Source organism: Camelus ferus, chromosome 19, assembly GCF_009834535.1.
Source record: "Camelus ferus isolate YT-003-E chromosome 19, BCGSAC_Cfer_1.0, whole genome shotgun sequence".
Lineage (NCBI taxonomy): Eukaryota > Metazoa > Chordata > Mammalia > Artiodactyla > Camelidae > Camelus > Camelus ferus.
The window spans coordinates 9431628-9458904 of NC_045714.1; the positions used below are offsets into that span (position 1 = coordinate 9431628).

General features: G+C 41.4%; 1 long non-coding RNA gene across 1 annotated transcript; it reads right to left on the reverse strand.

Moving 5' to 3' along the window:
- Positions 1-3921: 3921 nt before the first annotated feature.
- LOC116657853 lies at positions 3922-26386 on the reverse strand. Its single transcript, XR_004313002.1, has 4 exons — positions 26148-26386; positions 24690-24794; positions 22460-22693; positions 3922-4477 (listed from the first exon to the last, which is right to left on the reverse strand). It is a non-coding gene; the product is annotated as an uncharacterized LOC116657853 (long non-coding RNA).
- Positions 26387-27277: the final 891 nt, after the last annotated feature.

Genomic DNA, 27277 nt, shown 5'->3' on the forward strand with positions numbered 1-27277 from the left:
ATGGATGCGTTAGGGTATTTCAGTGAAAACTTTTCTAAATAAGACTAATAACTAGTATAATACAAAAGGCAGTAAGTTTTCACCCTAAGTTACTACAAGATACTGAATGTAGTTCCCTTGTGCAGCCAGTATGAGCTTGTTTGTCGGATTTTGCGAGAATCCTCCTGTATTTCAAAGCAAGAAACACTCTGCCAGAGTTCAATTGGTGCTCTGTGTGGTTCAGTGTGTTTGTAGATGTAATTCTCGGTGTGTTTGTGTGGAAGGATACAGAATGACCTGACATAGGACCACCTGTGGGGAGGCCCTCTCTGAAGGGACCGCTTTAGGACAGAACTTGAATGATGGGGGTGGCACTGGTGACACCTTCATCTTGGGGAAGATGATTCCAGGCAGAAGGGAAAGCACTGGGGTTGGTGGGAGGGCGGCCAATCCTCAACTATTGGAGAAGCAGAAAGAACTGTGGGGCAAGGATGGATTGAATGAGAGGAGAGGGTTAGGAGGGGGGTTTGAGGGTAAGCAGGGGTGATTTAATAGGCCCCTGTCAGATCACAACAAAGGTTTTGCTTTTTCTTTTTAACTTTTTCTTTTTCAAGGTAGAAATTTTTTTTAAAAACTCTCTTCCAAATGACCTATTTTCTGTCCCTTTAACCACCTTTCTTTTTCTTCTCCCTTTGTCATCATTCGGAGGACAAAATAGAAGACCTAAGCTTTAAAAAGGCCTGCTGATCGTAAAATATATTGAAAGAATCTATTCCCGGCCCTTACCCATCAGAATTTTATTGAAATAGCCTAAAATTATTTTTTTCTAGTTCTCTAGCTTTTATTCTAGTTTTATTTGCAATATAATTGACGTACAGCACTGTGGATGTCTCAGGTGTACAGCATAAGGGTTTGACTTACATATATTGTGAAATGATTACTGCGATAATTTAGTTAACATCCCAAATCTCATATAAATACAAAAAGAAAAGAAAAAAAAATTTTGTCCTTGTGATGAGAACTCTTGGGATCAACTCTTAACAACTTTCAGACAATAGAGAAGTGGTAACTGTAGTCACCCTTATGTAGTATTACATCCCTAGTACTTAAGTATCTTATGGACTGCGTTCGCACCTTTTGACCACACTCACCCACTCCCCCTCCCCTCCCCGTACCCCTGGGAATCACAAATATGATCTCTTTTTCTGTGAGTTTGGTTTTTCTTTCTTTTTTCATATATATACACATATATGTTTTTTTTAATTGAAGTATAGTCAGTTTACAGTGTGTCAGTTTCTGGTGCACAGCGTAAGGCTTCAGTCATACATGAGCACACACATACTCATTTTCATATTCCTTTTCACCATAAGTTACTACAAGGTATTGAATACAGTTCCCTGTGTTCTACAGTATGAACTTGTTGATTGGATTTTGTGAGAATTCTCCTATATTTCGAAGTGAGAGACACTGCCAGAGTTCAGTCGGCGTTCTGTGTGGTGCAGTGGGTTGTAGATGTAACTCTCGGTGTGTTTGTGCGAGAGGGCGAGCTGTGAGTCTCTGCTCTGCCATCTTGGCACCTCCCCCTGGTTTTTCTTTTTAAGCAGGAAAATGATGTGATCTGACTTTGATTTCTTTTTGCTTTCTTATGACTCTGCTGTGTAAAGACATAATGGGCTGTCAGAAGGCAGGGCTGGAAGCAGACGGGCCAGCAGTCCTCACTGGGGACATACAGGTTTCTTCAACAAGGTGGGGAGCAGTGAAAATGCAGAGAAGTGGGCAGATACAGGCTCTGTTCTGGAAGCAGAGATGAGAGCGCTAACCGTGTGGGAAGGAGGATTGGGCAACAGAGCAGAATCAGGGAAGATCCCAGGGTTTCTTACTTGACCAGCTGAGTCGGTAACAGCTGAGAAGTGGGAATACTCAGAAGAAAGCTGGTTTGGTGCAGTTTTGAACATGTAAGGTTGAGAAAGATTCCCAGTAAATGTCTCCGTGGATATGCCTTCAAGATGGTTGAAGACGGACGCCTGGAACTCAGGAGAGGGCTCGGGACACGGGACGGCACCGCGAGGGTGGTCGGGAAAGTTAGAGAACCTGGGGGGGGGGGGGCCAGAGCGAAGCCCCTAAAACAAGAGAAAATTAGGAACCCTATGTAAAACATTTGGGCTCAAAGGCCTTTCCAACAGTAACAGCCCCTGGGCCATGGGGGCTGCCTGTTGTCAAAGAGGGAAAAGAACCTTCTTCTACCTGAAGCCTGTCCCCTCCAGCCGGAGCCCCAGCCGGAGCCTCGGCCGCGCAGGGGGAGCGTGGCCGCGCAGGGCCCCAGCGATGCCTGTGCTTCAGCAGGACGTCATGTGTTTAACGTTTGTTGTGAATGGAGCCCTAAAGTTTTACCGCCTTCCATAAACGTTTATTGTTTCCTGGGTTTCCGACCCCAAGCAGAAAGCACTGGCACTCTGTCACACAGTCCTTGAAGTACGTCGGCATCAAAGACACAGAACACATCCCGCACGGTGGACCATGGCATGTAGGTCCCGAGGGACAAGAGGCTGCGCCCGAAAGGCGGGAGCCTTGCTCCCTGAGACTGTTGTTACCGCTCGGCTGGTGGGACGTTCACCATCCGTACTGCATTTTCCTATTCCGCTTCCACAAGCTTTGCAGACCACGTAGTTAATACAGATGCTCCCAACGTATTTCACTCCTCTTATCTCACAACTCAAACCTTATTATTGCTCATTGTACTGCAGTAGGGATTTAGATTTTTATAACCATTTTCTCAAATGCTGGGCACTTTATAATGCATGACTTTTACGGCCGATCAATAAATTGCACCCACCTATTATTCAGCAGGGGACATACCTCGCTGAATAAACTATGCTATTGCCATTAACTTTTCAATCCAGGGGAAATTTTAAACTTAAAAAAATCCTAGTATAAGGCAGGAATGAGGAAAAAGAGAAAGATGAGGTAGGATTCAGGAATATAGTAAGGGTCATGAGTACAAGATTTTGCTTTTCTTCTGTGATGCAATCAAATTACAGGGACTAGCAGGGATCTTTATTGCTTTCAAAAATTTTGGAATATATATATATGTTTTCATATATGTGTGTGTGTATCCATATATACACACACACACACATATACATACACATACATATATATACACACATATATATATGCACGACTGGGACATTATTCTGTATACCAGAAATTAACATATTGTAACTGACTGTACTTCAATTTAAAAAAAAAGAAGGGAGGTTCTGTAAGAAAGAAAAAAAAATTACTGGAATCATTGGTTTAGGACAGTGGTTTTCAACAGGGGGTGATTTTTTCCCTCCCTCCCAGGGGACACTTAGCAATGTGTGGAGACACTTTGGTTGTCACACTGAGGAGGAGGCATCACTGGCATCTGGTGGGTGGAGGCCACCCTACAACGCACAGGACAGGCCCCGCAGCAGAGAATGGTCCGGCCCAAATGTCAGTAGCACCAAGATTAAGAAATCGGGTTCAAAACACGGGGCTGAATAATTTTGCCCCTGTTCACACTAAGCCATACCTTCAAGTAGCGGTTTTAAATTTCCTGTGTATTTATATTATCTTCAAATTTCAAGTAGCTCATGAAAGATTCCTTTTACTACAGTTGCAAAATGGCTGGTAATATTAGCTAACTCTTGGGGACTGTGAGCAACCTGGCAATACTGATTTATCAGAATGCCAGTGACTGGTTGAAGTTGAGTTGCCTGGATATTCCTTATAAGCCAATTAGGAAACTCAACTGTCTCCATTCAGCACAGTCTTGTGAGTCTCACTGGAGTGAAATTGTTGGTGAGCAAGATATTTAATCTTGGTTTCGTCATAAACGAATGATTGGCTAATTGACCAACAAAGAGTTTTGTTAGATTAACAAATGGAATTGAAATTATTAATGTATCCCCAGTTTTATTTGGCCAAACACCTGCATATCATTTTAGGACAGTTACCTACTACTTATTAAGCTCTGAATGTATAGGTAACATTTTGTGTTTTATCTGTCTTATTAATGTCTAGCTCTTATGCTAATTTTAGGAAGTGGATAGTTCGCCTAGAACAGATGGTAGACGATGAAACTCTTTAAATTTTCTTAAATGATAGGGAGACACGTAAGTGGATGGAAGTATAAATGTGCATAAGGGCTGAACATCCTAAGGTCTGCAGAGTATTTGAAAGGGGTCTTCGGTATACATGCGTCAGAAACAGCTGTTCAGTAGTCAGAACGAGTTGCCTGTCATCATCACGTACTGAGCAACAGCTATGTCCTAAGAACTTTAAATGCATCAGGTTATTTCATAACGTCTCCAGTAGGCTGACACTAGGTTATCACCACCTTGAAGATGAGAAACACGGGGCTGGCTGAGAGAGCTTGGCGACTTCCTCCGGGTCACAGTGCTGCTAAGAAGCAGGTCTGCATCCATGTGTCTCAGTCCTGAGTTCTTCACCGACCTGCTGTCCATAAATATATCTGCAATTATTAAACATACAAATGTGAAAAGCATTGCTGAGCATAGAGTACTCTTTCTGTCATGATAACCTTTCTCAAGGCATTAAAAAATAAGACTCCAAAGTTTTAATTTGATAAAGACTGAGAGCCGTGATAATAAATCTCTCCCCTCATTTATTTGTGCTTCTCAGTTACTCGCGCAGCATCAGAGATGCCTGGTGAAATCCTCAGCTCCCACAAGCACATCCAGGAGCTGAGCCATTGATCATGAAACAACACACGACCTTCTACCTCTGTCTCCGGCTTTAACTCTCTACTTCAATTAATGCTGTTTCCAGACATATTACTGTACCTATTAAAAAATAAGTAATTGTTTTTTGCAGGGCTGTGTAATTTAATTGAACCAGGATATGTATCTCCCTTGCAGACTAATTAGGTCCTCAACCACTCTTCTGTGTGATAAGAATATTAGGGCTCCAAATAGAAAAGAAAAAACCTTTATCAGCATGGTTAGCTGTGAAGTCTGGGGAAGCAGTGGACTATACTGTCGATTCTTAGAAGCTGGAGCCCTTGGGAGTCGAAGGAAATAGAATGGACATGTTTTCCAGTGTCGGAATCCCCCATAATACTTGTGTCCTGTGGTCACGCAGCATATTTTAAAAAGAATCAGTGGAAATCACTTCATTTCCTGCCCAGGCATCTATTGTGTCTTCAGAATGCTTTAACTTGATGATTTTCACATTGAACTGAGATCTGACTCTTGGAGCTGTGTACTTTGTATAAAAGCCCAACAGAAGCTTCCTGATTAGACCAGGATTAAGTAATGTATTAATTTCTGCCCCAGCTTTTGAGCTGACCCAGCTGGCAAAGAGTGACACAGAGACAAATGTTCCCTTCCAAGCCTTGCCCAACCTCACAGGCTTCAGCAAAGGAGGTTGTCTTTGATTTAAGCCACTAGTTTTGGGGTGGTGGTTTGTTATCCAGCAAGAATTAACTAAAACAATTAAACTAACATAATTTTTATCATTTATTTATTCATCCATTTTTCAGTTATTTATTAAGCAAAGCACCTGCTAAGTGTCAGGGTTGTTCTAGTTGCCGGGTATTTAGCTGCGAGGAAAACATTTTTCTCTTGGAGGTTGTACTGTAGTGGAGAGAGAGAGAAAGAGTATAAAACATAAATACTGATGTCTAATGCTGGAAAGGAAAATAAAAAGGGTACTGGGTAGAGACTGGATCAGAGACCTCAGTGAAATCAAGGAGCAAGTCAAGTTGATATCTGGAACCAGAGTGTTCCCGGCAGAAGGGAAGCAAGTGCAAATGTCCTGAGGCAGCATGTGTCTGGTATATCCCAGGGAAAGCAAGGAGGCTGAGGTGACTGCAGTGAAGTGGGCAGAAGAGAGAATGATAGGAGGTCTGGTCAGAATGGTTGCTGGAGGCCAAGTTACAAAGGCGTCTGCATCGCCTTGTGTGTGAGATGGGAAGCCATGAGGGGGTTAATGAAGTAGTGACTTAGTATGACTTAACGTTTAGAAGGACAACTGATGAGGACCTTTATTATATGCCAGGTATTGTTCCCACACTTAACACTTAATAACTCATTTAATCTTCACAACTGTGTCAAGTAACCTGTAGAAATACAGTACTATCATTTTATTTCATTGTAAATTTTTATGCAATCACATTGTACATCCAGCAAATGATACTTCTTAGTTTTCAATAAATGTATTTGAGTTTAAAAATCAGTTAAGAGGTATCAATTAAATAATAGTATACAGTTATGTAAGACACTGTGAAAGTGGTAAGTAAGAAGACTGAAGTTGGAGGACCATTGGTCTAGGGTAGCACCTCCCAAGAATTCATATGCATTCAGTTTACCTAAAGAGCCTGTTAAAGTACAGGTTCTGATCCAGCAGGTCTGGGGTGGGCCAAGATGTTGTGTCGTTAGCTAACACCCAGGTGATGCTATGCTGCTAGTCTGTGGACTCAGCTTCGGATCTTAGATCCTGTGAACCCAGGATCTAAGAGCCCGTCGACTGCTTACCCAGATCCATTAAACAGGTGAAGAAAATTAGGGGAGAGTCAAGGTGAACCCTGGTCACTTGGACTCTGGTGCAACATTCATTGCATATAATGCTAAGTCATTTGATCATGTTGGTGCAAAACATTCATCAGTGATGCATCTGAAGAAACTTCCAGGGTGCCTCTATTTTCCCACAGGTGCTGAACCAGAAAAACTTTAAAGCCACTTTTAAAAACACAGATCCTTCAAACTATATAATTGGCATCAGCTTCTAACAACTATTTCCCTTCTGTTGAATGAAAGAAATTTCCTCCGGTCCAAACCTGCAATATATAACTTGAACTAATGCAACAAAATCTTGACTCTCCTGCCTTTGAAGGGATTAGTTAGAACAGCCATTTCTTAATTACTGTTTAGTCAAGTCTTTTAATTCCTAGCTCACCTTATTGGATCAGATGCCTTCAGATGGGAATAAAAACTCTGATTTCCCTGTTAGACAGCCGGACCCAGACACCTCGTAGCCACTGAACTTGTCGGCTAAAACAAGGTGACAGTCTGACATTACACTGCTCGCTGCGGTAAAAGTCAAGCAGGTATTCGTGTTCCACAGCTGCCACGTCTCCTTCATAAAATATTCATTCACACGATGTCATTCTTTATTCAGCTGCCAAAAATGAAATAGTCGAGGAACCTTCAAGTCATCAGGATGTAACGGTTGTCCACACAGACACACGGCAACGCATCTGCCATTAATCGGGAGTGCGGCTGGGACAAGGGTCCTTGCCCTTCTGTCAATACTTTAAAAAATGACTAGGAAAAAGTTGTCTGGCTATACCTTCAGACCACCTCGGCTTTAATCGTATGTTGGAAAGAAACATATTTTAAATTGTGGTAAAATATATATAACATAAAAAAATTAACCATCTTAACCAACTGAAGTGCACCGTGTAATAGTGTTAAGTACATTCACATTGTTGTGCAACCAATCTCCAGAACCCTTTTCATTCAGCAAAACTAAAACGTGGTAACCATTCAACAGCATCTCATCTCCCCTCCCCTTGGACCCTGGAAACCACCATGTTTACTTTCTGCTTCTATAGACCTGACGGCTCTAGGGACCTCACACAGGTGGATTCTGCAGTGTTTCTCTTTGTTACTGGGTTTTTTTACTTAGCGTAGTATCTTCAAGGTTCATCTGTGTTGTAGCGGGTATCAGAATTTCCTTCCTTTTTAAGGCTGAGTAATATTTTATCAGATGTATATACCGCATTTGGTTTATCCATTCACCCATCAACAGACATTTCTGTTGCTTCCACGGTTTAGCTATTGTAAATAATGCTGATATGAACATGGGTGTATAAATCTCTCTTTGAGACTCTACTTTCGATAATTTGAATAAACACCCAAAAGGGAGGCTGCTGAATCAGGTGGTGGTCCTACGTTTTTAATTTCTAGAGGGATTACCAAACTGCTTTCTATATGAGCTGCAACATTTTACATTCCCACCAACGAAGCACAAGGGTTCCACTTTCCTCACATCCTCACCAACATTTGTATTTTTAAATTTTTTTTATTATTGAAGCATAGTCAGTTACACTGTGTCTATCTCTGTTATACAGCATAATGTTTCAGCCATACATATACATACATATATTTGTTTTCATATTCTTTTTCATTATTACAGGTAGGTTATTACAAGATTTTGAATATAGTTCCTGGTGCTATACAGAAGAAATGTGTTTTTTAATCTATTTTATATATAGTAGTATTTGCACATCTCGAACTCACAATTTTTCCTTCCCCACCCCATTCCCCTCTGTAACCATAAATTTGTTTACTATGTCTGTGAATATGTTTCAGTTTGTAGATAACTTCATTAGTGTCTTCTTTATTTTCTTTTCTTTTTGATTCCATATATGAGTGATATCATATGGTATTTTTCTCTTTCTGGCATATTTCACTTAGAATGACAATCTCCAGGTCCATCCATGTTGCTGCAAATGACATTATCTTATTCTTTTGTATGGCTGAATAGTATTCCATTGTATAAACATACCACAACTTCTTTATCCAGTCATCTGTTAATGGACATTTAAGTTGCTTCCATGTCTTGGGTATTGCATACTATTGCTGCTGTGAATATTGGGGTGCATGTATCTTTTCAAATTAGAGTTCCCTCCAGATATATGCCCAGCAGTGGGATTGTTGGATCATAGGATAAGTGTATTTTTAATTTTTTTACTGTTTTCCATAATGGCTGCACCAAACTATAGTCTCACCAGCAGTGTAGGAGGGTTTCCTTTTCTCCACACCCTCTCCAGCATTTATTGTTTGTGGACTTTTTAATGATAGTCATTCTGACTGGTATGAGGTGATAGGTCATTGTAGTTTTGATTTGCATTTCCGGTAATTAGCGATATTGAGCATTTTTTCATGTGCGTATTGGCCATTTGTAGATCTTCATTGAAGAATTGCTTGTTTAGGTCTTCTGCTTATCTCTTTGCTTTAAACTGATAGTCATATAAGCTCAGACACATCCTAAAAAGAGCAAAAAAGGAAAACAGTCTACATTTTTGTGCTCCCTTCACCCACCTTTAATGATTTTCATGTCCTCTTTCACATCTTCATGTTTATTCTCTTGCAACTCATTGTAGCTACTGCACTTCCCATTTGGGTTTTCTCATTTCTATAGGGTCCTGCTTCTCTTCTATTTAGAGTAGAACTTTCAACATTTCTTTTAGGGTAGGTTTAGTATTGCTGAATTCTTTTAGTTTTTGCTTGTCTGTGAAGTTCTTTCTCTCTCCTTCGATTCTATAAGATAGTCTTACCGGTTAGAGTATCCTAGGTTGCAGCTTTTTCTCATTCAGAACTTTGAACATATCTCGCCACTGCCTTCTGGCCAGTAGTGTTTGTGTAGAGAAATCAGCTGAGAACCTTTATGAGGGTTCCTTTGTAACTGTTTTTCTCTTGCTGCCTTTAGAATCATTTCTTGATCTTTAACTTTGGCCATCTTAATTATAATGTGGTTTGGTGTAGGTCTGTTTGGATTCTTCTTGTTTGGGACCCTCTGTGCTTCCTGTACTTGGATAGGTGTTTTTTTTCTTTAGGTTTGGGACGTTTTCAGTCATGATTTCTTCAGATATCTTTTCAATCCCCTTTTCTCTTTCTTTCCCTTCTGGGCCCCTATTATGCATAGATTGGCACGCTTTATATTATCTCCTATGTCCCTTGTATTGCTTTCATTGGTTTTCACTTGCTTTCTGTCTGCTGTTCTGATTGGGTGACTTCTGTTGTCCTGTCTTCTAAGTCGCTTATTCATTCCTCTGCATCATCTAGTCTGCTCCTGACTACTTTTCGCTTGGCTCTTAGCTCAGCCATTGAATTTTCTCCTTTTAATTGGCTCCTCTTTATAGTTTCTAGTTCCTTTTTATAGTATTCTGCATTTCTATTCATAGTCTCTCTTGTTCCCGTCAGTGCTTTTATCTCCCCCTTTTTGAAGTCGTGATCTAGTAGACTGTCGAGGTCTATTTCATTTTCTGTTCTTTCAGGAGACTTCTCTTGTTCTTTTGATTGGGAGTGGTTCCTCTGCTTCTTCATTTTACTTGTATTTCTCTGACTCTATGAATTTAGGAGCATCAGTTATCTACCTGGTCTTGAAGAGCTGGGTTTTTTTTGAGTTGGGTATGTTCCTGTGCACATCTGATAATTTTGTCACAAGGGCTGTTTTTAGAATTGATGGTTGCCATGTCTTTCTTATGTGTGTGTTGGCTATTAGCCCCCTGACTGGGGGAGTGGCTTGTGTTGTGACCAGAGCCTGCCCTGGTGGTGGTTGCTGAGCGTGGTGGTTCCTTTTTGTTCTGTGGTTGTCAGAGCCCTGATGGGGGCCAGGTCTTCTCCTCTGTTGTTGGAAAAGAGGCTTCCAGACCCATTTCTGAGCTGCAGTGTGCAGTGCGTGGGGTTGGAGCGCTTCAGCCAGGAAGAAAAGCCACCAAGAATACCTCTGCAGGATACGGTCACGGGGCAGTGCCCTCCATGGCAGTGTCCGTCATGTGTTATGTGGGCTTACAAAGTACTCTGTTGATGTTGCCTGTCCCTGCCTCAGCTGGGGGAGTGTTGGCAGCCCGCTCTGGTGTCCCCCAGGCTCTGCACCCGCGGGGCCATTAGCATAGGTCTGCCAGCATCAGGCACCATGACCCACTGCAGTGAGTGTGCAGTCACACACCTGGATCCATGGTGTGCTGCAGGGTCATCGCAGACTTCAGCCCCATGTCTGTGTGCAGTACATGGGCCGTACTGTGCCGTAATGTATAGCCAAACCTGCCATTGTGAATCCCTTCCTGTCCCCACCAACCTCCCGGCTGAAGAGGGGGCATCACTGCGTGAGAGTGCTTTTCCTCCTTTGCCACTCCCTCCCCACAGGATAGGTCCCGGACCGATTTCCTTGTTTTTTCTCCTACTGGTTTTTGTGAAGAATCTCCTTATATTTTGAAGTAAGAGATTATCTGCCTAAATTCAGTAGGTGTTCTGTGCGAATGGATGGGTCTGTAGATACAATTCTTGGTGTATTCATGCGAGAGTGTGTCCTTCTGTTTTGCCATCTTGGCACTGCTTTTGTGTGTGTGTGTGTGTGTGTGTGTGTGTGTGTGTGTGTGTGTGTTATAGTGATTGTCCTAATGAGTATGAGATGGTATCTCAATGTAGAGAAAGGAACATTTTTTAAAAGAAACAAAAGCTGATGGAGACAGCGAGGAGGGTATGAGTTTAGTGTTTCACAAAGACCACGCTGGCTGCACATTAGGCAAAAATCACAGCCCCACCCTTGAATATCTCATAGTCCAAGCAAAAAAGAAACCAAAGCTTTACCTGGCCAAGGACTTTTGATTAATCGCAGCTACTCACTTTGCCCTGGCCTTAACTCTTACAGATAGTCAACAATTCCTAGGGAAGGACCAGGGATTTATTCCAATGCAGCAAAGAAATCAACTTAAATCACCCTAGCAGTGAGGGAAGAAAAACATGATTTTCAAATAACGTCATGTCATTGTTACTACTTTTCAGTGTTTTGTAGGTTAATTTATTGTCTTAATGAAAGAAAATCCTCCCTGATTCCTCCTTTAAGTTTCAAAGAGTGTAAACATATGTCTCCCTTGCCCCCAACAAGGGAACACAAATGAAGGGAATTATGAATTAAAACTGTATCAGTTAGTTATTGGCAGAATAATGCTACACACAGACATACACACGCAACCAAATTCATTGGCTTAGAACAAAAGTAACTTATTCTCATGGGTAAGACTCAAGTCCTCTGGCGCACGGTTACTCTAGGCACTTGGCTGGGCAGCAGGGAACAGGTTGCCACCCTGGAGTGGACCAGAGGATACTCGGGTTTAATAGGTGTGACCTGCCAGTGACCTGTCCTGCATTCTCATAAATTTCTTCTGTTTGCTGATGATGCTCCAGTGAGAGACCCTCTGGAAGCTTCTAACATGAAAACTCACAAATCTGGCATGGTTTTGTAATCTAGGAGTCTATTAAAAATAAACTAGGGACTGTAACTGTCCAAGGTTCCTTTGTGTTTTGGTGGTGTTTGGAAATTATTCCCAAAATACATTTTGGAGTTAAATTCCCACCTTCTTCCAAAAGCAAATGATTTGGTGGTGGTATTAAACATCAAATAATTCCCTGACAAATTGTTGATGTGTGCATCCTGCAGACCCAGCTGTGTGAACAGCATTGCTGGTGAGGAAATGAGAATGTCTTGATGCCTTACACAGCCCAAGCTGCAAAACTAATATTGCTGTGTTCATTTCTTTCTATTTCCTTCTGTTGTTCATGATATTGGAGGCACAGCAGCAGGAATGTGACAGGAAGGGAATATTTAAAACACAGAAAATGGCTTTCTCCTCTCGTATGTCAGTTCATTTGTGGGAATCTGTCAGCCACTGGCATCAACCCTCATCTTTGGGTTCTCAGTGTTGTTCACGCTTCCTAAAATAAAGCTAATATACTCAGTACACAGGGTATTAAATTCTGCAGATTTCACCTGGTTGAACCCGGGTATCTAGCGACACTTCCCTCCCTGGAGTGCACACTGACTGCCTTCAGGGACCCTGTCCACTTTATTCATCCTTCTGTCCGCTATTTTGCACCCTGTAGGTATTCAAAACATATTCACTGACTAAATAAACGAATAGTGGCCGCATACCACCATCTCCACTTTGCAGCTCTTTCGGCCTGTTGAGAAAGTTTCTCACTCATCCGAAGAGTCACTGACGATGGAGAAGGGGTTTTAACTCTCTAGCTGGCATTCAGGGCTTCCCACCTTCCAGCTGTACGAGTCCTGCAGCCGCCCTATGCTGGGGGCTACTCCATGGAAACCGTCCAGGGTAGCAATTAAGGGTCAGTGCTGGTGTCCTATTTGGTCCTGGTTCAAATCACAGCTCCATTACATTGGCTGTGCTGGTTTGAGAAAGTTTCTTGGCCTCTCCCACCTACTGGAGAAAGTAACAAAACCTGCAGCTGGTCCCTGTGAGGATGTAATGTGTTAGTCTCTGCACAACCAGTATGTTGAACAGGAATAAACGTGGTCATCATCAAAATGCAGCTTTTATTTTCTCCCGCTGTCCTTTCCAATTTTCTTCTTTTTCTTTTTTTTTTAATATAATACAGTTTTACACCAATACTGGCAAAAAAAATTTAGGGGCCACATTGGCGTTCTCAACCTACTAGACCAGACCAGTTTCAGGTTTGGGAAGTAATTGGAAAGTTTGTTTAGGTGGCCAACAGAACCTAGTCTTTGAGAACATGGGCTCCAAAGAAAGATTGAGTGCAACAAGTTACTTAGGGTCACCATGCCTCCGTTTTCTCATCTGTAAAATGAGTTTAGTAATAGTATGCTTTGCATGAAGACTGAACGCGTTAATGTGTATAGAGAACTTAAAACTGTATGTGGGACAAGACAGACACTTCACCATGTTAGCCGTCACTTCCCCCGGTGGAGGAGCATTTCTTTCCCATATGTGTTCTTTTGTTCTCTCTTGTGCCCACACATTCTACACCAAAAATAATGATAATGACAGTAATAATTTAGTAATAACACTAACAACATGTAAACTGCATTTACTATGTCATTCACTCTGCTAAGTGCTTTTCATACAGTTTCTCTTTTAATTTTCACAACACATCTGTGAGGTAGAAAGAATTAGCTGCAAGTCTGATTTTTTTACAGCAGAGGTAGGAAACTCTACATGGTACCAAAATGCAAGTAATGGATCTGGGATTTGAAGGCTGGTTTCTCTAATTCCAAAGCCTCTGTTTTTAATCTCTATGCTCCATTGCTTAAATCTTCAATTACAGATAATTTTTAAAGTAAATTACAGTATAGCCACACAAGGGAACATGTACAGTTATAAAAAGTAGTGTTATAGAAGTATGATTATTTAGATGAAAGAGAGACAAGGTATAATCTTTGGAAAAGAAATAGGTTGCAAAAAGAATGTATATTCTGATAGCATTTTTCTTAAAAAATGCCAAGGTGTGTGTACTCAGAAAAAAATACAAGCTGTTTATAAAAACGTGAACGATTATTTTTTTCTCAGTGAGGGGTTAGGGTATTATCTTTTAAACTATTTTAAAAATAAACATGTGTACATAGGAAACCCATTTTTCTTTTTCTGTTGAAGTACAGTCAGTTACAACGTGTCAGTCTCTGGTGTCCCAGTCGTGCATACAGACCTAGTTTCATTTTCATTAAAGGTTATTACAAGATATTGAATATAGTTCCCTGTGTTATACGGAAGAGATGTTTTTTCTTTTTATATATAGTGGTTAACATTTGCAAATCTCAAACTCCCAAATTTATCCCTTCCCACCTACTTTCCCCCAGTAACCGTAAGACTGTTTACAATGTCTGCAAGTCTTTCTATTTTGTAGACGAGTTCATTAGCATCCTCTTTTTTGTTTCTTTTTAGATTCCACATATGACTGATACCCTATGGTATTTCTGTTTCTCTTTCTGGCTTACTTCACTTAGGATGACAACCTCCAGGTCTATCCATGTTCCTGCAAATGGCATTATTTTAATCTTTTCTATTGCTGAGAAGTATTCCATTGTCTAAATATACCACAGCTTCTTTATCCAGTCATCTGTCAATGGACATTTAGGTTGTTTCTATGTCTTGGCTATTGTATATAGTGCTACTATGTAGTTCCCCATGTATAAGTCTTTCACCTTATTTTTATCTTTTTTTTTAAACATTTTATATTGATTTTTAATAATTTTACAATGTTGTGTCAAATTCCAGTGTAGAGCACAATTTTTCAATTATACATGAACATACATATATATATTCATTGTCACATTTTTTTCGCTGTGAGCTACCATAAGATTTTGTATATATTTCCCTGTGCTATACAGTATAATCTTGTTTATCTGTTCTACATTTTGAAATCCCAGTCTGTCCCTTCCCACCCCCCACCCCCTTGGCAGCCACAAGTTTCTGTTCTATGAGTCTGTTTCTGTTTTGTATTTATGTTTTGTTTGTTTTTGGTTTTTTTAGATTCCACATATGAGCGATCTCATATGATATTTTTCTTTCTCTTTCTGGCTTACTTCACTTAGAATGACATTCTCCAGGAGCACCCATGTTGCTGCAAATGGCGTTGTTGTCAGTTTTTATGGCTGAGTGGTATTCCATTGTATAAATGTACCACCACTTTATCCAGTCATCTGTTGGTGGACATTTAGGCTGCTTCCATGTCTTGGCTATTGTAAATAGTGCTGCTATGAACATTGGGGTGCAGGTGTCTTTTTGAAGTAGGGTTCCTATATATATATGTCCAGGAGTGAGATTCCTGGGTTATATGGTAAGTCTATTCCTAGTCTTTTGAGGAATCTCCATACTGTTTTCCACAGTGGCTGCACTGAACTGCATTCCCACCAGCAGTGTAGGAGGGTTCCCTTTTCTCCACAACCTCTCCATTTGTCATTTCTGGATTTTTGAATGATGGCCATTCTGACTGGTGTGAGGTGATACCTCATCATAGTTTTGCTTTGCATTTCTCTGATAATTAGTGATATTGAGCATTTTTTCATGTGCCTATTGATCATTTGTATTTCTTCCTTGGAGAATTGCTTGTTCAGATCTTCTGCCCATTTTTGGATTGAGTTGTTTGGTTTTTTCTTATTAAGTCATATGAGCTGCTTATATATTCTGGAGATCAAGCCTTTGTCAGTTTCATTTGCAAAAATTTTCTCCCATTCCGTAGGTTGTCGTTTTGTTTTACTTATGGTTTCCTTTGCTGTGCAGAAGGTTGTAAGTTTCATTAGGCCCCATTTGTTTATTCTTGCTTTTATTTCTATTGCTTGAGTAGATTGTTCTAGGAGAACATTTTTGAGATGTATGTCAGATAATGTTTTGCCTGTATTTTCTTCTATGAGGTTTATTGTATCTTGTCTTATGTTTAAGTCTTTGATCCATTTTGAGTTGATTTTTGTATATGGTATAAGGGAGTGTTCTAGCTTCATTGCTTTACATGCTGCTGTCCAGTTTTCCCAACACCATTTGCTGAAGAGACTGTCTTTATTCCATTGTATATTCTTGCCTCCTTTGTCGAAGATTAGTTGACCAAAAGTTTGTGGGTTCATTTCTGGGCTCTCTGTGCTGTTCCATTGGTCTATATGTCTGTTTTTGTACCAATACCATGCTGTCTTGATGACTGTAGCTCTATAGTATTGTCTGAAGTCTGGGAGAGTTATTCCTCCATCCTCTTTCTTTTTCTTCAGGAATGCTTTGGCAATTCTAGGTCTTTGATGCTTCCATATAAATTTTATTATGATTTGTTCTAGTTCTGTGAAGTGTGTCCTGGGTAATTGGATAGGGATTGCATTAAATCTGTAGATTGCCTTGGGCAGTGTGACCATTTTAACAATATTGATTCTTCCAATCCAAGAGCATGGGATATGTTTCCATTTTTTAAAGTCTTCTTTAATTTCCTTCATCAATGGTTTATAGTTTTCTGTGTATAATTCTTTCACCTCCTTGGTTAGATTTATTCCTAGGTATTTTATTACTTTGGGTGCTATTTTAAAGGGGATTGTTTCTTTATTTTCTTTTTCTGTTGATTCATCATTAGTGTAAAGAAATGCAACTGATTTTTGAACGTTAATCTTGTAACCTGCTACCTTGTTGAATTCTTCGATCAGCTCTAGTAGTTTTTGTGCGGACCTTTTAGGGTTTTCTATATACAGTAACATGTCGTCGGCATATAGTGACACTTTTACCTCTTCTTTTCCAATTTGGATCCCTTTTATTTCTCTCTCTTGCCTGAGTGCTGTGGCTAGGACTTCCAAGACTATGTTGAATAGGAGTGGTGATAGTGGGCATCTTTATCTTGTCCCAGATTTTAGTGGGAAGCTTTTGAGTTTTTCACCGTTGCGTACTATGCTGGCTGTAGGTTTGTCATATATAGCTTTATTATGTTGAGATACGTTTCCTCTATACCCACTTTGGCGAGAGTTTTTATCATAAATGGGTGTTGAATTTTATCAAATGTTTTCTCTGCATCTGTTGGGATGATCATGTGGTTTTTGTTGAAAGGACAAAAGGTTTTTGTCTTGTTGATGTGATGTATTACATTGATACATTTGCATATGTTGAACCACCCTTGTGTCCCTGGGATGAACCCCACTTGGACATGATGTATAATCTTTTTTATGTGCTGTTGAATTCTATTTGCTAATATTTTGGTGAGGATTTTGGCATCTATGTTCATCAGTGATATTGGCCTATAATTCTCTTTTTTGGTAGTGTCTTTGCCTGGTTTTGGTATCAGGGTGATGTATTCCCTCCTTTTCAGTCTTCTGGAAGAGTTTGAGAAGGACTGGTATGAGTTCTTCTTTGTATGTTTCTAGAATTCCCCAGAGTCTTTCACCTTCTTGATCAGATTTATTCCTAAGTATTTTATTGTTTTGGATGTGGTTTTAAAAGGGATTGTTCCTTTACTTTCCTTTTCTGATATTTCATTGTCAGCGTAAAGAAATGCTACTGATTTCTGTATGTTAACCTTCTTTTATCAGCTCTGGTAGTTTTTTGTGTGGAGCTTTTAGAGTTTTCTATATCTAGTATCTTGTCATCCACATATAGTGATAATTTTGCCTCTTCTCTTCCAATTTGGTTCCCTTTTATTTCTCTTCTGGTCTGATTTCTGCGGCTAGACTTCCAAAACTATGTTGAATAGAAGTGATGAGAGTGGGCATCCTTGTCTTGTTCTAGATTTTAGTGGGAAGGCTTTCAGTTTTTCTTCATTAAGTATTATGCTGGCTGGGGGTTTGTCATAAACAGCTTCTATTATGTTGATTATATATCCCCTCTATACTCGCTTTGGTGAGAGCTGTTATCATAAATGGATGCCTTTTTAAAAAATCACTTATTTTCATATATTGCTATGATGAAAACGCACGTAGCCACATAGAAACATACTTCAAAGAAATATTTCATAAGATTGGAAAATATTCATGATACAGTGGATACACTATGAACACACTCTTCACTATGATCCCTGTTTTGTTACTTCTTAAAAAGAAATATTTTAAATATTACTAAGAGCAAAAATATGTGTTGGAAATCTCTGGATATGGAATTCTGAGTGATTTTTATTATTACACTTTTTTTAGTTTTCTAGAATTAATCATAGGACAAAAATAAGAGCTAATCCTGAGTGTGCTTGTGTATGTGGGTATACTTATTTTGTGCTGGACAATGTCCTAAATGCTTTCCATGCTTATGTTGTTTAAGCCTACCATGGAGTAGATACTACATACACATTTTATACTTGAGAAAACTAAGGCTGAGATTAAGTAACTTGCTCAAGATCATGCAGCTAATATGTAACAGAGCCAGAACTTTAACTCAGACCTGTAAGAACCAAAAGCAAGTCCTTATGAATTGTATTAGTCAGGGTTCTCCAGGGAGAAGGAGAAATGTATTATAGAAATCGGCTCACATGAGTATGAAGGCTGAGAAGTCTGATGGTCTGCCATCTGTAAGCTGGAGAACAAGGAAATCTTGTGACGTAATTCATCCCAGTCTGAAGGTCCGAGAACCAGGAGTACAAATAGCAGAGGGCAGGAGAAGATGGATGTTCCAGTGCAAAGACTGAATTCACCCTTCCTCCTCGTTTTCATTCTGTTCAGACCCTCAGTTGATTGGCGAGGGTCATCTGCTTTACTCAGTCCACCAATTTCAAATGCTAATTTCTTCCAGAAACATCCTCAACACACACACTGCACACACCCAGAAATAATGTTTTACCAGCTGTCTGGACATCTCTTAGTGCAGTCAAGTTGACACACAAAATTAACCATCACAGATCCTCTCTTGTCACCCACATGCATCTCCTAAAACCATACTTAATCATCAAATACAGATAATGGCAAGGCTGTAACCCCACCTACCACGATACAGTCAGAGTGCACACAACTGACACTGCGCTAAGCCCCTTCCCAGAAGGGGAGGGGAAGTCCTTGAGCGATGGCTACTCTTCTCCTGATGTTCCATAACTTAAACATTATGATTTTAAATTAACAGTATTTAAATATTGATATGAAGCTGATACATCTTATATGATAAAAGAATGAGGAAAGAAAACAGATATTTGCTTAATATATGTGTAAAGACATATATTCATAATAAAGTAAAGCAGAAGTATTCATGGCCATCAGTCCTAATTTCTCTAAACAGTTATGTGGTCATAACTGGTATTTTTAAGTACCTCCTTCTACTAGCGATTTTGTGTCCCCTTTGCCTTCAGCAAGTCATAGTTGGTCATAGTTGGTCATAGTTCTCTACCTAGAGGACTGACCCAAATCTTCATTCCTGAAGGATCTGGGCCATTAGTAGTTCTGCCTGGTTAGAGTGGTTGTAGTTTTCCACTGACCTTAATCACAGGGCAACGTAATACTACGAGAAGCCCTAAGGATCTCCTCTGTTCCAGACCTACCCTTCCTTGCCTCCACTGTGGAACAGTAGTCCAGGTTCCCCTTGGCAGTTCAGGACAGTCACTCCAGCCAACACTGTAACTCCATTCTTTGCCTATGAACGACACGAGGGTCCAAAAGTAGCCGGGTGGCAGTTTAAACGTCCAGTTCAAGGAGGAGTCATTGTTGGGTCTCCTGGTAGAAGCATTCCTCCTTCTGGAACTGCTCTACCTCGAGGCCAGCAGAGCATAAACTCCTGAGAACAGGAAGCAGAACTTCTGCTAGCTGGTCACTACATAGTGGCGCCACTCTCACTTCTGCCCCTTGATTCCTGGAACCCAGGATCCTAACTGTCAGAGAAACAGCACTTTAAATCAGATGCTGACTCTGAGGGCACATGCAGTCTCCTAGAGAACTTAGATTAATGGTGACCTGACTTGACTGAGCTTCCTGCCAGTTTTCTCTAAGGGACGCCCAGACGGCGAGTGAAACACTGTCTGGGGTGTTTCTGGAAGAGATCAGCGTGTGAATCAGTAGACGGAGCAGAGAGCATGACCCTCACCGTTGCAGGTGGACATCAGCCAATCCACTGGGAGTCAGAATAGAATCAAAAGGCTTTGGCTTCAGACTGAATTGCACCATCAGCTTTCCTGGTTCCCTGCAGACAGCAGACTGTGGGACTCTGCAGCCACCGTACTGAGTGAAGCAATTCCTATAGGTCTCCTCGTAGAGATCCGTATGTGTCCTTGTGGTTGTGTTTCTCTGGCAAACCCTGCCTCGTACCCGGAGGCTGGGAAGTCTAGGATGAAGGCGGCAGCAGGTGAAGAGTCTGGTGAGAGCCCATGTTTTTATTACATCCTCACCCAGCGGGAAGCAGAGAGCAGAAGTAAGCTTTGGAATCTTCTCTTGTAAGCGCACTGACCCCATTCTCATGGGCTCTGCCCTCATGACCTAATTATGCCCCAATGGCCTCACTGCCAAATACCATCCGATAGGGGGTTAGAATTTTAACATATTAATTCTGAGAGTACGTAAGTGCACAGCAGGGGGAGAGTCGGGGGGGTTGAGCTCTAGACAGAGTGCTGATGACAGTGAGTGATGTGAGAGGCTGTGTCTGTGTCTGAGTAATTAGTACGCCCCCAAGTGCACGTCAGACAGCAAGTCTGCTCCGGGGACTACGTGGACAGGGGCTGAAACATATAAATCTACTTTGGAACATACCAGTTAACAACTGCGCACACATCCTACTACAGGTGGTCATTTTACTAGGACTTGCGTCCCTTAATCTGCATAGACTTTTGAGTGGGTGCTAAGATTTCAGATCAACTCTGACAAGCGCTCGTCTGCAGCGTTTCTCTAGTCAGTCAGCTGAACAGTCGTCTATCAGGGAAACGCACTCCATTCTCCCCTCAAAGGAGAACAATCTAATGAGTGGCAGATTTTTTTTTCATATATGAGAAATATTTAAATTGAATGACACCACCTTAATTTCAATCCAGATTGTGTGTTATTTTTATATTGTTTGCAAACCACACAGGTGCCATTTCTCAAAACGAGTTGTAACGTGATTAGTTACTCATCAGTGATTAAGAAAACTTTCCTTGTCTTCCTTCCTCTACATACAGGTTGACATTCATTGTAATAGAGCATAATTTTGAGGCTTGGTTTTTAAGCCTCCTAATTGTATGTGCAAAATACATGATATGCTTCCTGTAAACTGAATAATGGAAACAGGAAATGTTGATTAGTCTCAGAATAAGACAAACATCATCATGCTTCTCCTGTTTCCCTGGAAAGTGCAGGGAAAATTATAGCACCTAAAGTGACCAGAAGTAAATCCATCAGCACTTCAATTAAGGAAAATGCTTGGATTGAGACATGCAGTGACTATCCTACAGTTCTAGCTGGCCTAGATGATAAGAATCCTTCCATCCATGCAGTTCTCTGCTCTTCTCAAAGTTCTTTCTTATCATCCTGTGGTCCCACGTTCAACATCAGAGAAATGGATTTTTATGTCCATGTTTTATAGAAATAGAAACTGACATTCTGCATGATGAAGGGGTTCACTCAGGGTCACATAGCTGATCAACGTTGGAACTGAGAGTCAGGTGGAGGTATTCAGAGTGGAAGTCCACAGCTCATTTTGTGCCCCCAGTCTCCCTCCCACTTTAGATGGGGTAGATACAGTAACAAACGGGACACATCCAATTACAAGTGACAGAAAAAGCTAGCCCAACCCGGCTGAAGCCAGAAGTGAGAGTCAATGCCCTAAGTGATTTTAGAGGCCACAGGTGAGACTGCTCTAACACAGACTGAAGTTGGTCGGAGGCAGAAATGCTATCATCACACATGAATTTCTCCCCATCTTTCAGCCCTGCCCCTGGCTTTACTGGCGTTAGTCTCAGGTTCAGAGCAGGGGTGCCCAGCCAGTCCAGGGCAGGGAGCGGACACGCTTCCTGCTGAGACTGGGTGACGTACCTGCCCCCGCACCAGTCACATTGGCCAAGGAGGTGAAACTGTGCAGGCTAGCCAGAGCTAGGACTCCGTCCGAACCAGGGAAACTGAAAATGGAGGACTGGTCCCCTAAAAGGCTGAGGATGCTTGCAAAGAGGATGATGGATGGAAGATCCTCAGAAGAGCAGATACCCATCCACTGCAAAGTTACGAGAGACAGACGCCCTTGTCTGACCCCTGCTGACAACCCCAGGGTCTTTTTTTTTTTCTTACTTTTCTTAACTAAAGCATAGGGTAAGCAGTGATTACATTGCAAATATGAAAACTTATAATTGATCAACTAACCTGTTACCCTTTCTGGTTAAATACCTTTCAGTTATGCTACTTTGCTGCACCCTTCTCCCTATCACGCTTCTGGAACAGGAAGCGGCCTGATCTGGGTTCAGATCACAGCTCTGCCACCTTCCTAGACTTGGACAAGTTAATCAACCTCTTGGGGCCATGATCCTTTTTCTCCATTTATAAAGTAGGGATAAAAAAGAATACTCACCTCACAGGGTTGTTGGGAGAATGAGGGACGATGCACAGAAATGAGCAAGAATCCATGCTCAGCGATGTTTCAGGCGGCGGTTGTTATCAGCATCCACAGCTGATGGACACAGCCCCTCACACTGAGTAAGTGATCAGTGAATGCTCTTTCTTTGCTCCTTCCACCCTGTCCAGGCCTCCTCTTAGCTGGTGTTCCTCTGAGACCCAAGGAAGGATAGATGCAGACTTTCCCACACTGCATTCAGGTCAATAAGCACAAAAGAAGCCATCACAGGTTGGTGTGTGTGAAGCCCCCACATCTGGCTATTGGACCACAGTGCTAATTGCTCACTAGAATGCTTTTAGAAAATAATGCCTTTCTTGCAAACAAACTTTGCACTTGGCAAAAAGAGAAATCAGCCTTGTACCCTGAATTGCCTGAGCTCTCCCCAGTCTGCAGGACAATGCTCAGAATGGAAACAAACATATAAACCACAGCCACAGAAAATGCAGAAGCCTAGATTCGGAGCACGCCAATTCAGCACCTCTGGGAAATTAGAAACATAGCCTCTTTTTAATTTAATCCCTCTTTGACTCTAAAGATCAGCTTCATTGGGCTTTGTTCTCAAGAAAAATAGAAGTCACAGTCAGAATTAAGTTTCCTGACACCCACGCGACTATGACCTTTGTCCCTACTCTTAACTTACAACTGTAAATTTGGTCATAAATGCTTGCATGCAAATGTTAAGCAAATGCTCTGGAGGGAAGAGGAGGCAAGGCAAGTTGACTGTGGCTGTCTGTGTCAGTCATATCAATGACCAGCTTGGGCTCATGGCGTTGACCTTTGAAAATCCCCATTGCCTGCACCACCAGGCACCTCCAATTAAGCTAGGTTTTGTGTAGCTGTGGGTGAATGTCAAGTGGATAAACAGACTTAAGGCAGGAATTGATACTGGATGCTCCCATATTAATGTGACAATATCAGGATGGTTTTGGTGGTGTTCTTAATACTCTGTATGTACACAGAACTTCATGAAACACTTAACTCCTACCTTGTCATTCATGCTTTAAAATAACCCATTCAAGTTGTTCATTGTGTTCATTTTCTTGGAGATGGAAATTGTAGTTTGGTGAGGTTGAATTGAGTAGTTCATCGAGATTGAATGTAGGTTTGCACAGCTTTTAAGAAGGCAGGAAGCCAGCCAGGCAAAAGCAATATGGAGTCAGTTTTGTGTCATGATTAAGAGTGCTTTTGGGAGTTGGGCTCCACCTGTGTGGTCTGCAGAATGTTACCTAACATTCTAAGACTCAGTTTCCACCTTCACGAATGATTATAGAGGCCTGCCAAGGAGTAAATGAGTTAATATGTGTAGGGCATTGATTCTAGTACTAAGTTCTCAGAAATGGTAATTATAAAACCATTGAGGTAAGTGTAGCTTTTAGTATTAGTTATTCTTTTCATTCTCATTCTGGAATTTTGTATGCAATGCAGTTTCTATAGCCAGCAACCTATGTGTATGGTCCCTAGTGTGAGCATTTTGTACAGAGAAATGAAAATAATTCTATGTCTCTAGTAAAAAATAGTCTCTTAAATTAGCTCATGATAATAGACAAGTTGATAGAGAAAAACCCACAGCACTTACATGATGATTGCATTTGAGACTAGGTTTTCTGGGATTATGTGTGTAGGTATTTATTTAATCTCCATTGAAAATTGTTTCCTTCCAGGATAAGCATGTTTGAAATAGCCAAAGAAATGGGCGTAGAGTCTCCTAGATTATTGACTTGAAAAAAGAAATGTTTAAATGTCGAACATCCTCCTGAAAACTTCCTGACAGCAGTGACAAGTTAAATTTTTCACACAACAGTTTGGCCTCTAAAACAATCAGGTGCGAAATGCCAGGAGTGATCAGGAGGGATGATTCATGACTCCCACACCTGCTCAGAGGTGGCAAGAACCAGCAGTGGGCGGCAGTTACATCAAAGCAGCCGTTTGCACTCTCCTCCTTCTTGGCCAATTAACTCTAAAAAAGACCTTTTGAGTTTGTGAGAAAAATGACTTGGGCCTAACTCTTGAAAATTTGCAGGTTGGCGTCTATGAGTGCATATTGGGATGTTCTGATCATTAGGCAAAAAAAAAAAAAAGAGGGAGAGAAATATACTGTAAATAAGTTGGCTTTTAAAAAGCTGGCCGTTTTTCAAGAGCCAGTTCATTGCTTATAGGGCTTCTCAAAGCACGGCATGCAGCTCACCTTTGCAAAATTCATCCAGGGCCCTTAATGAAGATGCGGATTCCAGGTCTTGCCTCGGATGTGCTAAGTTGGAATCTTTGTGCGCGGGGCCCTGAATCTTCATTTCTAAAAAGAACCCAAATGAGACTAATGCGCGGGGCCCTGAATCTTCATTTCTAAAAAGAACCCAAATGAGACTAATGCACATTAAATTACACTCACTGGTTTTGAAGCACAAAGTAGAGTAGACATTACCGCCAAATGTGCAGATCTTTTCTGATTATTCAGTTTTTTAAAAATCAGTGTTTGGCTAGATTTCAACTCAGAATCGCTCAGATCCTTTTCTAAATACATCCCTTCCCCTCGCATGCAGGGTCTCAGGCTCTCTCCCTGCGCCAGCTCTCAGTTGGGAAGACGCTCCGGGCTGTAGCAAGGTGTACGGCGTGGAGCGTCGAACCTGCTGGGCACCAGGGGAGTCAGAAGCTTTTCTTCCCCCCTGGTAGTAGTTTTCTCCTCTTATTTCTCATGTATTCACGGTCCTTGGCTCAGTCATTTAGAAAATGGGATTAGAAATAAAATTCCTGAGTCTGCTTGTCATCATTTAAGCAAATCACTAGGCAAGCATGGTAAAATCTTTTAAGTGTGTTGAAAACCCACGTGCTTGTGAAACTGCACAGACACACAACGTTGAGATGTCCAATCATAAAATTTTAAAAATATATATTAGTAATTATATAGTATAATTAAGTCATATGATTGTATATACTTGAAAAAAAAGACAATTTTACAGCTCCTTCTTATTTTATCCAGCCAGTCCCCAGGGCCCCAAAGTTTGGAACAGAAGTAATTCTTTTAATGACATTAAGGGGTAGGAAGGTTTCCCTCGTTTTTGCTTATTAGAAGCAATAATGTTTACCCCAACCTGACACAGAATGTAAAATGCCCTTTGCTCTTAATTAAAAACAAATTTTTTTTATATCACAAAATTATCATAGGAAAAGAAACTAAATTAAACCTGTGCTGTGCAATTAAGTAAAAAATGTTTTCACATCATTTCTCCAGAGTTACTGAGAAGTTAAATCTGCAGCAGGGCCCTCCTTCCATCTGTAAAGACGCCCCATGGAATTAGGGGCCAGTCTCCAAAGGCTGGGTTGTGGGAACCCTGTGAGGGCCCCGTAGGGGGCGGAGCTTTACAGCCAAGCCCCTCCACAAGCCGAGTACCCTCCTCTTTTATTCCAGGCCATAACAGATGCCTCACATGGGATGGAGGGAACTGAGATTTAGTGACTTAATTGAATGTGTGTATTACTTAGCGGACATGTATGTTGTTTCAGTTAGTCCTCGTAACTGCCTTACCAGGCAGGCGGGATTTGCTCCAGGAGGATACAAACATCCAGGGAGGCTAAGCTACTTCCTGAGATCACAAAGGTGCCGAATGGGAGGAAACCTTCCATCCAGGTGGGCTTGCCCAGGACTTACCTTTTTCTTCCCTGGGGGCTCCAGATCCAGGACGTTGCGTGCTCTGGCCATCACTTGCCTCAACGTGGAACCCCCACTGCCTTCTACTCATAGTTCTCGTCCAAGGACTGGCAAACTCAGGCTCAGGCCAGCCTCCTGTCTGTCCTTGTAAGTCAAGTTTTATTGGCCCACAGCCACCTCATCCATCTCCATATTGTCCACGGCTGCGTTTGCTCTGTAACTCGAGGTGAGTGGTTGAGATAGACGGGACTACTGCACGGCCTGGAAAGATTAATACATTTATCATCTGGCTTTTCACCAAAACGGCTTATCAGTCCCTGCTCTGGTCATAGTGACCTCCTCTCTGCCCCAGGATCAAGCCAGTGCTTTTTCTCGGGCTTAATCCTCTCCACATGCTGTTCCCCTGACCTGAAGTCCCTGTGTCTCCTGCAGGGACTCCTGCTCATCTTTCCGTCCTCATTTCACATGTCATTTCCCTGAGGGGACTCACTGCGCACCCCAGCTAAGTGGTCCTAACTTCCTTTCTTGACCTGCGTTTATGGACTTTCTGTGTCTCCAGCCCTTGAATGGAGCTCCATGTCGGGAGGGTTGATAGCTACTCATTCATCCCTGCATGTCCAGGGTCCAGCAGGCGATCTGTCACAGAGCAGGTGCTCGTATAAGGAACAATCAACCTGGAAGAAATTCAGCAGAAGATAAACTACAGCAGAGATCTTCTCTCTAACTTACTCCAGAAAAGCTCTTCCCTGTTTAAAATGAGAAATACTCTTTGGAGAACCACCCATGTATACAGATACAGAACTACATGGAGTTAAAACATATTTACAGCCATAGAAACAGACATATGATCAAGCTGTTGTTCAGAAGGATTCAGCTACCTGCCCGACTCTAGTTAAGGACAGGGGGCACCTGGGCTCAGGTCAAGTTTTATTTCAGAAGTTGGCTTATTAGAACCCAGACTGTGTTTCTATAGCATCAGTGTCATGCCTGGTGGCTAAATGCCACGCCAACTCTCAAAGTCTGTTTAATTAAAAAGACGTTCATCATCTTAGTTACAGGGAAAGGCAGGCATTCAGCACAAAAGAGAAGTTTCTGATGTCTCCTTTCTCAGCTGAAAAGCAGACACCACG